We start from the raw sequence: 14,405 nt of genomic DNA, 5'->3' as shown, positions 1-14,405 counted from the left end.
AGCACACACAAACACACTAAAACTATATACACAAACAGACCCATAACAGACATTTACTTGTATAATTTATATTGAAAACAGGTTAAAAACATTAGTCATATAAACTGTAACAGTTACCTTCGATCATACTTACAACTGTGCCCTTTTATTTAATCCCCATTCAGTATTGCCATATTAGAGCAATACATCATAAACCAAGTGCATAGGAAAAGGTGTGATATGATATCAATAATGCACTTCATACTATTTAAACAGAACAAGACAGAACAGTACTGAGCTTGTCATCCTGGTTGGCTGTCCATCTGTGAGCCCGACTGGAATGATCTGATGTCTTCTCCTATAAACTCATTCACTGTAGACAAAAAGACACAACAACCAGTCAGACATTTATATATTAATTTATGCTGTATACTGTATCAATAAATCTATATAAACAAAAATGTTATAAATGTATTGTTATTCTTGTAACAATGAAGTTCAATACCAATTGGAACCTTCCACATGCAAACTTCTCACCTTCCTCTAATGTAATGTGGTGAATGGATGATGAGCTGGCAAATTCCAGGGGGCTCTCCTGCATTTTAGATCCAGCCTGAGCTTCCCTTTCTCCAGGTCCCCTGCCCTGGTGGTCCCATACCTCATAGTGGGAATACGGTGGTGGGTAGAAGTCCTGATACGGGCTAGGGTTGGAGGGAGGCGAGGGGCAGACCTCATGAGGGTAGGGGTAGTGGGGGTAGGGAGAGGTAGTCATGGGGGGAAGAGGGGAGGAGGAGATGGGGCTGCTGGAGGGGAAGGGACTTAGAGAGGAGGAATGGGAGGGAGAGGGGGAAGAGGACAGGTATGGGGAGTCCAGCCATGGGGAGGGGGAGGGAGAGGGAGGCTGGGGGACTCTGGAGTAAAAGGGAGGCAGTAGCTCAGTGAAGCCCAGCTCCAAATTCTCAAAGCTGGGGTGTCTCTCCGACAGAGAGGCCCTCTGCTCTCCTCCACAGCTTCCGGCTTGTGGCAGTACTCCTGGTAGCCCTGGCCGGGGTAGGGGGAGAGAGCAGGCTGAAGGGTAGGGGGGGAAGGTGGAAGGCCAGCCCTCCCTCCTCAAGCATGGGATCATTCCCCCGGTGCACACCGCTGTCCACCCTGCTGGGCCCCCTCATGGAGCAGAGTGTCACCCCCTCCAGGGCAAGGCAGAGGGACGCGACTGCAGAGGGTCCTCCTCTTTAAACATGACTGAGGGTGAAAAATAAGTGGTAATATGTAGTCTGGTCCCTGACCACGTAGATAAATACCATGGAGATGAATTGTTCAAAATGAACCAAAAACAACAAAGATGTTACAGTCTTAGCTGAGAGACTGATGGATGAAGTGAGGGGAGACTCACCGGGGAGGTACTTGAAACAGTGAGTGCTGCTCCTTTTCCTCTTCCCATTGGAGACGTAAAGGCACACAGATACTGGGTGGCTCACTGAGAGTTCGCTGTAGGCTGGAACTCGCACACACAGCAAGCACTGGGGGATGACAACATGAAAAATGTAAATTACAATTCTAGTACATGTGCATGAAACACAGATGCTCGCACACTCAAACACACATACACCCAGAAACATACTATTTACCTCATTACTGTTGTCACGGTCAACATGTGCCTCCTCTTCCCACTGTAGCTTTCCATCTGGTAAATAAGGATATAAATAATACCTTATTTCATGGATGGTGCACATTGAACATTGAAGAATTGTAGAAATAACACTTCTCCTCCCCTCCTTCCACAGAGCAGGATGTAAGACTGACCGACTCCACCACTGGCAGCTCCTGAGCAGAGCGCTGGGCTGAGGAGAGAGGGGGAAGGGAAGAGAGAGGATAGAGGGAGAGAGAGGAGAGAGAGAGAGAGAGAGAGAGAGAAGAGAGAGAGGAGAGAGAGGAGCAGATGTAGAGAGAGAGGAGGAGAGAGGAGAGAGAGAGGGAGGAGAGAGAGAGAGAGAGAGAGAGAGAGAGAGAGAGAGAGAGAGAGAGAGAGAGAGAGAGAGAGAGAGAGGAGAGAGAGAGAGAGAGAGAGAGAGAGAGAGAGAGAGAGAGAGAGAGAGAGAGAGAGAGAGAGAGAGAGAGAGAGAGAGAGAGAGAGAGAGAGAGAGAGAGAGAGAGAGAGAGGAGAGAGAGAGAGAGAGAGAGAGAGAGAGAGAGAGAAGAGAGAGAGAGAGAGAGAGAGAGAGAGAGAGAGAGAGGACAGATGATTCGCTAGGATATTGATAAATATGATACCTTATTAAAATACAAACTCAAAGAAAGTGTCAGGACAGGAAGAGTTGACTGTGATTGTTGGCTGGCTACTCACAGCACTCTATAGGAAGGGAGGCGACCTGCAGGGCCAGCACCCGTCCAGCGGGGGCCATGGGAGGGGCCAGGGGGAGGTGGGTACGGAACACCAGGCGCACACGCGTGTTCTTCCTCCCTACGTCTGTCTCTCCTTTCCTCAGTTCGATGTCCGAGTTCCTCAGCTTCAGAATGCCAGCACAGTCAATGCTGAGAGACAGAAAGGCTGTTTTATTCACTACATAGACACACACTCACACAGTACAAAATGCCATGTACACACTTATTTAGTACACACAGGAAAGCTATTCTCTGCCTACTCTGTTACCCCATACAAACCTTTTGTATCTATTCTCTTATTTCTCTGTTAGTTACTCACAGCGCAGTCATGTTGGTATCTGGGTTGAGGGGGATGTCCAGTATTTTGGTGCCAGCTTGGACGCTCTCCCTGACTGGCAGTGCCCACCATCTTTCCTGTCACCCTGAGGATCAGAAGAAACATTTTAAACAATAAAACAAAAACACACCAAAACACTGATATAGCACATACAATCATAGATTCATTGCTGTATTGTTGCACGGTTGCCTACCTGTGAATCTGATAGAAAGGATGAGGCCGGACGGACCTGTCATCAGCTGTTCCCACAAACACCTGCAAAGAGAGCGGCTGTCTCTCTGTGTACCCAGTCAGCTTGGAGAGACAGAAAAGAGAGTCATTGTTTAGATATACACTGAGTGTATAAAACATTAAGGACACCTTCCTAATATTGAGTTGCACCCCCCCCCTTTGCCCTCAGAACAGCCTCAATTCATCGGGGAATGGACTCTACAAGGTGTCGAAAGTGTTCCACGGGGATGCTGGCCCATGTTGACTCCAATGCTTCCCACAGTTGTGTTAAGTTGTCTGGATGTCCTGTGGGTGGTGGACCATTCTTGATACACACGGGAAACTGTTGAGTGTGAAAAACCCAGCAGCGTTGCAGTTCTTGACACAAACCGGTGCGCCTGCCACCTACTACCATACCCCATTCTAAGGCACTTAAATCTTTTGTCTTGCCCATTCACCCTCTGAATGGCACACACACAATCCATGTCTTGATTGTCTCAAGGCTTAAAAATCCTTCTTTAACCTGTCTCCTCCCCTTCATCTACACTGATTGAAGTGGATATCAATAAAGGATCATAGCTTTCACCTGGATTCACCTGGTCAGTCTATGAAAATCAAATCAAATCAAATCATATTTTATTTGTCACATACACGTGTTTAGCAGATGTTATTGCGGGTGTAGCGAAATGCTTGTGCTTCTAGCTCCGACAGTGCAGTAATATCTAACAAGTAATATCTAACAATTTCACAACATATACCCAATACACACAAATCTAGTAAGGAATGGAATTTAAGAATATATACATATATGGACAAGCAATGACAGAGCGGCATGGACTAAGATACAGTAGAATATTATAGAATAGAATACAGTATATAGATATGAGATGAGTAGTGCAAGATATGTAAACATTATTAAAGTGACCAGTGTTCCATTTCTTAAAGTGGCCAGTGATTTCAATAGGCAGCAGCAGCCTCTGTCGTGGAAAGAGCAGGTGTCCTTAATGTTTTGTACACTCAGTGTATACAGTATGTGTTAGTTTGGGATTGAAACCATAATCAATTTAATCAACTTATTATACCTTAACAACTGGATGTCCCCCTGGTGATGCCTTGACGGCTCCTCTGCTTCCCTCCGTCTCGTAGTGGGCTCGGTGGTGTGGGCGGGGCTGCACCTCGATACGCAGTTCATATTGGTCAAACTGAGTTGGCAGAGGCCAATCAAGTGGTGGCAGAGCATTGGATCTGTAAGAACAATGGACCAGTCAGATGTGTGGGTGGGGCTGAGTGGGCTATCCTGGCCACCCAAACAATAATAATGGCAAGTCAACACACTATTGAGGGATACTATATAAACACAGTGTGTAACCTGAACAGAGGGCTGTGGGCGCTGGCTCTGGTCCTACCCCAGCCCAGAGCAGGGGGCACAGACAGGTAGTCCATGCCCATGGAGGGGGCCTCTCTCCTCTGCTGCAGCGGCTCTGGCAGTGGGCAGTGGGAGCTATGGGTTGGAGCCTGCTCTTGCTCCACCTCCCTGGGGGAAACCTGGAGGACACAAACCAGGGATTTCTGGTTGAGCATCAAAACAAACTATGGAACTTAAGATCTACAAACCACCAGCCACCTTACCTGCTCCAGTGATGTCTTCCTGGTCTTCTGTGGGATGCTCAGCTCAAAGCTGCTGTTGGGACTCTGTGACTGAGAGTTGGAGTCTCCTCCCTCCTGGATACAGGAGTGGTCCTCAGAGTAGCTGCTCCTGCGGGAGGTGCAGGGGGAGGCCAGGGGGGAGTTCCTGCGCTTCTTACCCCCCGGGGAGGTTGGCCGGGAGGAGGGCGACAGGCAGAAATGGGCGGTGGCCTCATTGAGATCCTCCTCCTCCACTAGCAGTGAATCACAGCTGGATGCAGGACTGAGCCAGCCGCGAGAAGAGGGGCTGGAGGCAGGGCTTGGGCTCAGGGACCCAGTGCCGGTGCCGCCCTCGCGGTAGCAGAACGGGTCCAGTAGGGGGAGGTAGAGGCGCTCCCTCTCCCAGCCACCTCCTGTGTCCCAGTAGTTACTTCCTGCTGGGGCAGTGTCATCCTCTGGGGAGATAGTGGTGATCTGGATGCTAGGGCACTCCAACACACGGGACTCTGAGACCTGGGAGAGAGAGAGGGAGGGAGGGAGAGGGAGGGAGAAATAGAGATAGAGACAGACAGACAGATAAGTTAGAACATTAACCCAATGAGTCCCACGCAACGCCGGCGCGATTTGGACTTCTAACACCTTTAACACCTAATTGTGTGTTTGAGCTACAGACTTCTTGTACCAATGAATTCGTATATTTATTCTGCATATGTTGGTAACAACCATTAGTCTGTGTGATTAACGGGGGCTAAGCTAGAGCGATGTTTGTGAGACACGGGCAGATCCCGAAGGGGTCCGGGGATGGGTCTTTTTACAGAAACGTCTGTAGAGTCCAAATGGTTTGAGCTACAAACTATTAAAGCTATCTATGAAAAGCTGAGAATCTCACAAACAAGCACATGTTTTGCTCTACTCTCACAAGCTACACAAGAGTCGTTAAAAGGTAAGGGGTTCTTCTACCTAGAATATCATTGCACATCTAAGGACATAGTGTCTATAATACTGTAAAAAGCTCACATAGTTGCTGTCACAAACTCCACACGGTTGTCATTGACTAGTTGGATATTCATTTCCCACTGAGCAAATAATTTCTGTACTTACAGCATTATTTTTATCAGGTTTTATTTGGCGGACCTTTTTTTTTTTTTGTCATTTGTCAATAAAACTCATGAATGCAACAGTTTATGTCAAATGGTTTTGTGTTGAACTTGTAGCCCTTGTTGTCCTTAAAATAAAATGGTAAAATACTTCATTGTGAGGCTAAATATAATGGTTGGACATAAATGAAAGTCATATAAATGAAAAGCCGATTATTGCTGGGGTCTCGGGACTGATAGGGTTAACAATAGAGAAATGTAGGGACCATACTGTAGGGACAGGTATGGTTTTCAGCATCATGTATCCCTGATGACACAGAATCACTGTCCCACTCTCACTGACCAGGAGAGTAACTGGCCATCTCTGACCACTCACTTGTACAGATCGCGCCGGAAGACTCTCATAAGTCCCGCTGAACTCCCTCACCAAGGCACGTCTGGGGGGCGGGGAATGCATCCCAGCCCTTTGACTGGCTGAAGAAGACGGTGGGGTAGGGATGCCGATTGGCTGGCCTACATGAGTGGCAGCCAGGTGGCTGTCTGTGACAAAACAAAAAAGGTAGAAAAGGTGTCAGGAGTCTCTCAGTTACAGTTGACATGGTAAGCTGTATCCTACTGAGTTCACTGTTGAGAGAGTACAGAGCCAGAACACATTCAGGTTGAAGAGAAACCAGTTATGTCCACTATAAAAAGTATCCCCTAACTCTCAAGAATGGTAATCAAATAGGTAAGGAAATGTCCCTTATTGATGTTTTAACCGCACATTACACCGCACATTTCCCTGCTGTGGTGTGGTGGTGCAGTAGACAGTACCGGACAGTTAGGCCCTAACTGTTAGGGTCACTGTAAAGCACTGTGTCCACTACTGTCCAGTGTCCATTATAGTTAATTGGTCAGCCTAGTGCAGGAGTTAAGAGGTACAGTATACACTGTGGTAACTTATCTTGTAGTAAGTTTAAGGCTAGGGTGTGGTATTACTATTTTATGCCAGTGTGGGCGGGAAAGAGATGCGTGGGTGGGTGAGAGGGGTGTGTATGAAAGCTGAAAGGGGAAAGAAGAAAGGGGGTGAAGGAGAGGGAGAGAGAAAGTAAAGGAGGGAGAACGGAGGGAGGTGTGGTGCATGCTCAGTAAACAGAGATTGAGGTTCCATCCAGATGGCAGCTGTTAACTTCACTCACACGCACAGCTGATTAAAACCACATTGAGTTCTGCCCTTACACACACACACTCACACAACATACAGGCAAGCACAAGCATGCAATACACAGCACGCAAACTCCATACACATGAACACACACATCCCCCACACACAGACAAGCACATAGTGCACATACACCAGGCCTACATCCAGTCACATAACTTATCTATATCCAGGTAGAGAGAGAGAAAGAACAGTAGGCCTCATAATTTTACCAATGAACATACTCAGATCAACTAAATAATTCCCATTACATACACCACACAGAGACAAATCACTACAATGTGGATGAGGCGTCTACATTGGGAACCATTGACCATCTTCTTTTTCCCTGTCACACACATTCACACACACTATCCAAGAAAGGGTTCCAACCAGTATTGCTCAACGCTGGGAGCGAAAGGGAGCTCTCCGTCCTCTCCCCTGCGATGGTGTGCTCCTGGTCCGCGTTACGCAGCGGGGATGGGCCCCGGAGTTGGCGCGGCGGGTCCTCCTCAAAAACCAACTTGAACTCGAACTCCCCCTCCTCCCAGCCCGAACCCGGCGCGGCCCCCATCCCCGCAGCAAGCGGAAAAAGTCAGAGAGACTGATGAAGAGAACACCCCGGCTGAAAAGATTGAGATCTACCTAAGTGTTATCCGATAATAATAATAATAATAATAATAATAATAATAATTTCCTTGGTCCTTTTCAAAAAAACAATCAACGTTTTCCCAAAATGTATATGTTCAAGGGTAGGTTTCAAATTCGTTCTTGTCATCCGGATTGTGGTCGTTATTGCTCATAAACTCTCTCTGTAACTTTTTACAATGTCTTCCGTCGACAAGACATATTGTTGGACCACCGCTACATCTATTTCATTCGAAGTTTTGGAGAAGACAGATTTTATGCGTAGGCTAGCCTATATCGTTGATTTCTTTGAAATTCGTAAACGATCGGACCGGTATCTATCTATTCCATCACAGGCGATCAGTCTTTCATTTTAATGCTCTCTCGCCATCCTTTCTTCTATTCGACCAGAAAAAAAGTGTATTAAATATTTTTGTAGTCCTTTACCCTTTATTGCCTTTGGGTGGGTTTCTCAGCCCAGTTGGACCGTTACTGGATCTCCATAGGACATTTGGGTTGTCAGTCAAGGAGACCCCCTCCCCTCTCCCCCTGCCTATGCCCATGAGCTGAGAAGGTTTGGTTACTTTGAGATTTTTACCACGTTCTTATAAATAACTAATCAGTTATGTAGTATATACTGTAGATTATTGCATACATTTCCTCTGACAGTTTGACATCACATCCTTGTATTTCCAGACGTTTTCTGCCTTCCCTCCCACCCCCCATCACCAAACGTTTTAAATGGCATCAACACCAGTGTAATAAAAGTAATGAAGTGACCCTCTTGAGCCAGATGTTTGGCTGGTGGGCTGTTCCTCCCTGCTGTGGCCTCACTGAATGTCCCAGTGCTCTCTGTCACAAGAAGGACCATGATGCTTCGCTGTCACTCAGAGAGCATGAGGAGGCCAGGCTGTTTCCTGTGGTGTTTTACATGACAGCCCCCACCTCTCTTCTGTTTTCTTCCCTTTCTCCTCCCATTACCCCTCTCCCCCTTTTTATTTTCCCTCCTCCATGTCCCTCCTCCTGCTCTCCCAGGCTCACCCCCTCCCTCTCTTCCTCCCTTCCTCGCCTTGCAATATCTGTTTCTGATTATCCTCTGTAGTCTGCACTCTGTCTGAGACGGGAGACGAAAAGCTTAAATAAACATGCTCACTCCCTCCCTCTCTTTCTCTAGTCTCCCCCCCCCCCCCCTCTCTCTCTCTTTCTCTCTCTCCTTCGCTCACCCCTCCTCCAGTTCTCACAATCATTATGTTATACTGGAGTTGGACGCTTTTTTTGTCTCACTTTCTATAGTTCATACTCTTGGGGATGTGGGTACTGGTTTCTTTTATCCAAATGAAGATGGTTACATTTGGTAAATGTTAATACAAAATCAAGATTGAGCATTGCTGAAAGACTGCTTATTATTTAGAGATATAGTTTAAATTTTGGGGATTTGGATTTTTCTATGGGATTATGGTGTCTTTCAGAATTATTTGGTAAGAAATTAAAAAGAGCTCTTTAAAGTTTATTTAATCAGTAGGATTTTATTTGGGAGGCAAATGAGTGTTACAAATTAGAAGGATGATATGTGGGTCAAATCCTCAGGCTGGGTTTTAGTTGCTGTCTGATGTCAACGGTTGAATGTCAAATTAATTGACAGAGGAAGGAGGATAGAATTATGTGGATATGTTGCCACCATGTGGTAAAAAGGTGGAACAGTCCTTCCAAAACATTCCCAGAAAGGGAATAATACAGTACGATACAGACAGTGGTATTAAAATCCTACCCTGGAGGTCCAGAGTACCGGCTAGTTTTCTGTTCTACCTGATAAGTAATTGCACCCACCTGGTGTCACAGGCCTAAATTAGTCCCTGATTAGAGAGGAAGAATGAAAAAAGCACTGGAACTGACTTCGAGGTCCATATTTGAATTTGAGAGGTGTAGGAGCTGAAAGAGGGCGGCAGGTAGCCTAGCGGTTAAGAGCATTGGGCCAGTAACCGAAAGGTTGCTGGTTCTAAACCTGAGCTGACTAGGTAAAACATTTGCCGATGCGCCCTTGAGCAAAGCACTTAACCTAATTCGAACTGGATAAGAGCGTCTGCTAAAGAGTATACAGGCCTTATTTTCCAGAATATTACAATCTGAAGCAACACCTTGAACACAGTTAATCAGACAAAATAACTTATATTATATATTCAGTGTCTCCAAACACCAGTGGGAAGCATTTATGATAATACATTAATATTTCAACGACAGTGTCACACTCTGATCCGTTTCACCTGTCTTTGTGCTTGTCTCCACCCCCTCCAGGTGTTGCCCATCTTCCCCATTATCCCCAGGGTATTTATACCTGCGTTCTCTGTATTTATACCAGTTTGTCTTGTCTTGTCAAGCCTACCAGTGGTTTTCCCGTACTCCTGTTTTTCTCTAGTTCCTGTTTTCTAGTTTTCCCGGTTTTGACCATTCTGCCTGCCTTGACCCTGAGCCTGCCTGCCGTTCTGTACCTTGTGACACCGCCTTGGATTACTGACCTCTGCCTGCCCTGACCCTGAGCCTGCCTGCCATTCTGTACCTTTAGGACTCTGTTCTGGATTACTGACCTCTGCCTGCCCTTGACCTGTCGTTTGCCTGCCCCCCTGTTTTTGTAATAAACTTTTGTTACTTCGAAACTGTCAACATCTGGGTCTTCACCTGAGCCGTGATGGTCCGAACTGGCCATGACGGACCCAGCAGACTCGGACCAGCTCCGCAACGCCGTCTCCTCCCAAGGAGCCACCATTGGAAGGCACGAGGAGTTGCTTCGTGGTCTTATGGAAGGGTTCCAGACCTTGGCCGAATGCCATGACCGAGCGTTGAACACATTGCTAAAGCAATTCTGTCTGTCAGGCAGCCTACCACGATGGTAACCTCCCAGCCCCTCAGAAACCCGGCTGTTAGCAGTGCGGCCTCCCCGGCCACCCCGGTTTCCCTAGAACCTCACTTACCTCCCCCGGAACGCTTCGCTGGAGAGTCGGGAACCTGTCAGGCGTTTCTCGCTCAGTGTTCTCTCATCATCGAGGTGCAGCCCTCCTCCTTCCCCTCGGACCGCTCAAAGATAGCGTACCTCATCATGCTGATGTCAGGGAGGGCTCTCGCCTGGGCTACGGCAGTGTGGGAACACCAGTCGGCCGTATGCTTCAGTCTGGAGGTGCTCGTGGCGGAGGTGAAGAAGGTTTTCGATGCTCCATTGTCCGGGAGAGAGGCTGCCGGAAGTTACTCCAGCTTCGGGCAAGACTCCTGTAGTGTGGCAGACTATGCGGTGGATTTCCGTACGTTGGCAGCTGAGAGTGCCTGGAACCCGGAATCCCTGTTCGACACGTCCCTGCACGGAGTATCGGAGGAAGTTAAGGACGAGCTTGCAGCCCGGGAACTACCGGCGGATCTCGACTCGCTCATCGCCTTGACCATCCAGATTGATGGGCGGCTACAGGAACGTAGGAAGGAGAGGAGGTCCGATTCCACTTGCCTGCTCACGGATAACACCTCGCCTCTGAGGCATCCTGGAAGTCCCCGATGTCTCAGTTTCCGAGAGAACCCGAGGCTACCCGAGTTCCCCCGAGAGTCTCCGAAGTCTGCCGATTCACCTCTTCCTGAGCCAATGCAACTAGGCAGAGCTAGGGTGTCCCCAGCTGAACGTCTACACATGCTTCACACAAAGAGCTGCCTGTATTGCGGGACTACTGGTCATTTTGTCCACTAAAAGACCAGGCTCACCGGTAGGGGCGAGTACTCTGGTGGGCCATCGGATAACTTTTTCTTTCCCCTTACTCACACCCCTTTCCATGCCATCCTGCTGTGGGGGAACCAGTCAAAATCTCTCCGGGTACTCATCGATTCTGGGGCCGATGAGAGTTTTATGGACTCTACCCTGGCGGCCTAGCTGGGCATCCCCACTCAGCCCCTCTACATTCCCATGGACGTTAGAGTGCTGGACGGGCGCTCTATAGGCCGGATCACCCACAATACCACCCCCATCAACCTACGAGTGTCAGGGAACCACAGCGAGGCTATCCAATTCATGCTAATCAAGTCTCCTCAGGTTCCAGTGGTATTGGGATTCTCTTGGCTCCGGCGACATAATCCCCTCATTGACTGGACTGCTTGTGCCATCATGGGCTGGAGCCCGTTCTGCCACGTCCATTACCTGAGGTCAGTGCAGCCTGCCCCGGGACATCTTCCTGGGGGCTCTGAAGTTGCCCCGGACCTCTCCGCCATTCCTGCAGAGTACTAGGACCTCCGGGAGGTATTCAGTAAGGCCAGGGCCACTTCGCTTCCTCCACACCGACCCTATGACTGCGGGATCGACCTTCTCCCAGGCACCACACCGCCCCAGGAATGACTGTACTCTTGTTCGGGTCCGGAGACCAAGGCTATGGAGACCTCCAGTACCACTCAAAAGTTTGGACACACCTACTCATTCCAGGGTTTTTCTTTATTTTTACATTCTTCTACATTGTAGAATAATAGTGAAGACATCAAAACTACGAAATAACACATATGGAATCATGTAGTAACTGCAAAAGTGTTAAATAAATATAAATGCCTTGATGACAGCTTTGCACACTCTTGGCATTCTCTCAACCAGCTTCACCTGGAATGCTTTTCCAACAGTCTTGAATGAGTTCCCACATATGCTGAGCACTTGTTGGCTGCTTTTCCTTCACTCTGCGGTCCGACTTATCCCAAACCATCTCAATTGGGTTGAGGTCGGGGGATTGTGGAGGCCAGGTCATCTCATGCAGCACTCCATCACTCTCCTTCTTGGTAAAATAGCCCTTACACAGCCTGGAGGTGTGTTGGGTCATTGTCCTGTTGAAAAACAAATGATAGTCCCACTAAGCCGAAACCAGATGGGATGGTGTATCACTGCAGAATGCTGTGGTAGCCATGCTGGTTAAGTGTGCCTTGAATTCTAAATAAATCACAGACACTGTCACCAGCAAAGCACCCCCACACCATAACACCTCCTCCTCCGTGCTTTACGGTGGGAAATACACATGCAGAGATCATACGTTCACCCACACGTGTCTCACAAAGCCACGACTGTTGGAACCACAAATCTCAAATTTTGGACTCCAGACCAAAGGACACATTTCCACCGGTCTAATGTCCATTGCTCGTGTTTCTTGGCCCAAGTAAGTCTCTTCTTCTTATTGGTGTCCTTTAGTAGTGGCTTCTTTGCAGAAATTCAACCATGAAGGCCTGATTTCACAGTCTCCTCTGAACAGTTGATGTTGAGATGTGTCTGTTACTTGAACTCAGTTTTATTTGGGCTGCAATTTCTGAGGCTGGTAACTCTAATGAACTTATCATCTGCAGCAGAGGTAACTCTGGGTCTTCATTTCCTGTGGCGGTCCTCATGAGAGCCAGTTTCATCATAGCGCTTGATGGTTTTTACAACTGCACTTGAATAAACTTTAAAAGTTCTTGAAATGTTCATTATTGACTGACCTTCATGTCTGAAAGTAATAATGGACTGTTGTTTCTCTGCTTACTTGAGCTGTTCTTGCCATAATATGGACTTGGTATTTTACCAAATAGGGCTATCTTCTGTCACAACACAACTGATTGGCTCAAACGCATTAAGAAGGAAAGGAATTCCACAAATTAACTTTTAAGAAGGCACACCTGTTAATTGAAATGCATTCCAGGTGACTATCTCATGAAGCTGGTTGAGAGAATGCCAAGAGTGTGCAAAGCTGTCATCAAGGCAAAGGGTGGCTATTTGAAGAATCTCAAATATAAAATATATTTTGATTTGCCAGGGGGCCACCGTTTTCTCCATGCTGGACCTATGGAACGCCTACCACCTGGTGCGGATACGGGAATGGGACGAGTGGAAGACTGCCTTCAACACAGCCAGCGGTCACTACGAATATCTGGTCATGCCATTTGGCCTTACCAACGCTCCAGCTGTGTTCCAGGCCCTGGTTAATAACGTTCTCCGCGACATGTTGAACCGGTTCGTCTTCATCTACCTCAACGACATCCTCGTTTTCTCCCGCTCAGCCCAAGAACAAGTGCTCCACGTCAGACAGGTCCTCCAGCGCCTCCTGGAGAACCAGCTTTTTGTGAAAGCGAAGAAGTGCAAATTCCATCGCTCCACCATCACCTTCCTTGGTTACATCATCGCTAACCGGAATGTACAGATGGATCCCGGGAAGGTGAGTGCGGTGGTAGATTGGCCCCAGCCTATGTCCAGATTGCAGCTGCAATGTTTCCTGGGATTTGCCGACTTTTATTGCCGCTTTATCCGGGGTTACAGCACTCTGGCTTCCCCCCTGTCTGCACTCACCTCTCCCAAGTTTCCATTCACGTGGTCCCCAGCTGCTGACCGGGCATTCCGGGACCTCAAGCACCACTTCACCACGGCTCCCATATCGGTTCATCCTGACCCGTCCCGTCAGTTCGTGGTGGAGGCCGATGCTTCGGATGTCGGAGTGGGGGCTGTCCTGTCCCAGCGTTCTGCCCTGGGCCTCAAGTTACATCCCTGCGCCATTTCATTCCTCTCCCCAAGCTACCCTTTGCCAAAGAGACGGCCCAGCTCATGGTGCAGCACGTCTTTTGGATCCATGGACTCCCGGTGGAAATGGTCTCCGACCGGGGTCCTCAGTTCTCGTCCCGGTTCTGGAAGGCGTTCTGCACACTCATTGGGTCGTCGGCTAGCCTGTCCTCTGGTTTCCACCCTCAGTCCAACGGGCAGTCGGAGAGAGCCAATCAAGACCTGGAGACGACTCTTCGCTGCCTTGTCTCTGCCAACCCCCCACCTGGAGCCAGCAACTCGTGTGGGTTGAATACTCCCACAACACCCTCCCCTGCTCTTCCATTGGTCTCTTGCCCTTTGAGTGTTCCTTGGGTTATCAGCCCCCGCTCTTCCCGGCGCAAGAGGAAGAGGTCGGCATACCCTCGGCCCAGATGTTTGTCCGCCGCTGTTGCTGTACCTGGA

At 48.3% G+C, this 14,405-nt stretch overlaps 1 pseudogene across 1 annotated transcript; it reads right to left on the bottom strand.

Moving 5' to 3' along the window:
- Positions 1 to 281: 281 nt before the first annotated feature.
- LOC311146231 (nuclear factor of activated T-cells, cytoplasmic 4-like) lies at positions 282 to 7,385 on the bottom strand (annotated as a pseudogene). The gene is made up of 12 exons: positions 7,205 to 7,385; positions 6,008 to 6,171; positions 4,538 to 5,047; positions 4,278 to 4,453; positions 3,991 to 4,153; positions 2,892 to 2,992; positions 2,681 to 2,783; positions 2,324 to 2,511; positions 1,608 to 1,820; positions 1,373 to 1,499; positions 517 to 1,221; positions 282 to 352 (listed from the first exon to the last, which is right to left on the bottom strand). The product of its transcript is annotated as a nuclear factor of activated T-cells, cytoplasmic 4-like (transcript).
- Between the last annotated feature and the right edge of the window lie 7,020 nt (positions 7,386 to 14,405).

The sequence above is a fragment of the Coregonus lavaretus genome (genome assembly GCF_964263955.1).
Source record: "Coregonus lavaretus genome assembly, chromosome: 19".
Lineage (NCBI taxonomy): Eukaryota > Metazoa > Chordata > Actinopteri > Salmoniformes > Salmonidae > Coregonus > Coregonus lavaretus.
Note: the sequence above shows the minus strand (reverse complement) of the source record. Positions and strands in the feature narration are given on the sequence as shown.